We start from the raw sequence: 1,812 nt of genomic DNA, 5'->3' as shown, positions 1-1,812 counted from the left end.
TCAAGAATAAATACCAACAGATTAGATAAAAGGAACAAAACAACATGTCCCCTGTCACATGCCCTTCAAATGTAAAGGCATGGACTGCAAATACAAGCATGGCATCCAATGTTGCAAAAAAGCACCTCAACAGAAGAACTGCAGCACAAATCCTGGAGCATATGGTGATTCCGAGACCATGTGCAGGGCAGTGGGAAAATAAGAGAGGGAAAGGAAGGAAGACAAACAGCTCTGCCTTGGGGCCCTTGTAACTGAACCCTGGTCTGACACCTGAGAGGTGCTAGAGACAGGTGTCACCACTCTGCACTAAGCAGTTCAGGCCTGAAGTCCAAGCCCATGGCCAAGGTGCCTGGAGGCATTCTAACTCACCTGCACTACATGCTGTTCCACCAATCCACCAAACATGGCCTGCCTAGCAGCAAGGAGGAGGAGGAGGAGGCTTCAGGGGGCTCAGCAGGAGGCTGCAGTACTTCTCCAAAGTAGTTTCTCCCACATACAAAAATATATACCATACAAATAATAAAAAACAAGAGACAATACATGCTTTAAGACAGACACCTTAATAGAAATAAAAAGAATATTCCATAGGATAAAATGAAATATCTTGCACTTATTAATTGACATAAATCCATTTTCATGCTATTTCAGAAAATTCTGGTGGATAAGACCCAATGGTCAAAGATGTAAGATCCTAAGAGACTTGAGAAAGGAAAATGCAGTATTATAGAGAACCCTATTCTTCAGGGTCTTAGTGGACAGAGATGCCTATGGCCACAGAAGATAAGAGCAGCCCCGTTCCCTGAGGTAGGAGGAAGGGGCTTAAGTAGCTATAGGTGGATCCTGGTTAATTTGAACGTACCTAGGTTTTCCTAAAAGTATTAGCACATCAAAAGCCACAGTGTGTGACTTCGGCAGTATAGAGAATGAAAGATTAATCAGAGAACTAGCTTAGTCACTGAGAGGCCCCAGGGAACTATACCACAGCTGTAGGGTTCCCAAAAAAAACACAAAAGCCAAGAACTCTCAGGCTTTCATTTGGAATATCAGTGGAAGAGAAAAAAGTGGAAGAAAAGTTGTTTGGGTGAAGAACTTTCTCAAAGCAAGGTAGTTTTCTTGGGGAAAGGAAAAGGATGGGCAGACTCATCTGCTTCACTACTCTAAACTTACTTTCTAACTATTCAATCCTCACAGAGTCTGTGTGCCTTGGCCTATAGTTGTGTTGTTATTGTTATTGTTGTTTTGTCTTTTTGAGACAGGGTCTCACTGTGCAGCTCAGGCTGGCCTTGAGCTCACTTTGTAGCCCAGGCTGGTCTTGAACTAGCAATGATCATCCTACCTCAGCCTCCAGAGTGCTGGGATGACAGCCATGTGCCACCAGGTCTGGCTTTTAATTTAGTATAGTTTTCCTTTTATTTTTTTTGTGCTATCTTAAGGCTCCATCTCTCAGGAGCTATTTCTAGTCTTCGTTCCTATTCTCTCATATATTTTTCTACTCTTAAAAACATAAGACTCTATCACGTCAGGCTTGGAAAGCATACCAAAGTCATGGGCTGGGGAAGATATAGCTACACCCAAGATGGCAGCCAGGTCACTTAGATTTCCATTCAGCTTTAAAAACATGAAATATGACTGGCTGATAGCTCAGGGATCTAAAGCGCCTGCTTGGGCAGAACGCAGCGGCCGGAGTTCCATCCCCAGCCTGCCATGCGGGCCCTACCCCTGGGGAGCATTGAGACTATGCTTGAGGCTGGGCATGGTGGCACATCCCTGTAATCACAGCAGTTGGGAGGCTGAAAACAGGAGGATCACTAC

This window comes from Octodon degus, unplaced genomic scaffold (genome assembly GCF_000260255.1).
Source record: "Octodon degus isolate 3935 unplaced genomic scaffold, OctDeg1.0 scaffold00057, whole genome shotgun sequence".
NCBI classification, from domain to species: domain Eukaryota; kingdom Metazoa; phylum Chordata; class Mammalia; order Rodentia; family Octodontidae; genus Octodon; species Octodon degus.
This window is presented reverse-complemented; position numbering follows the sequence as displayed.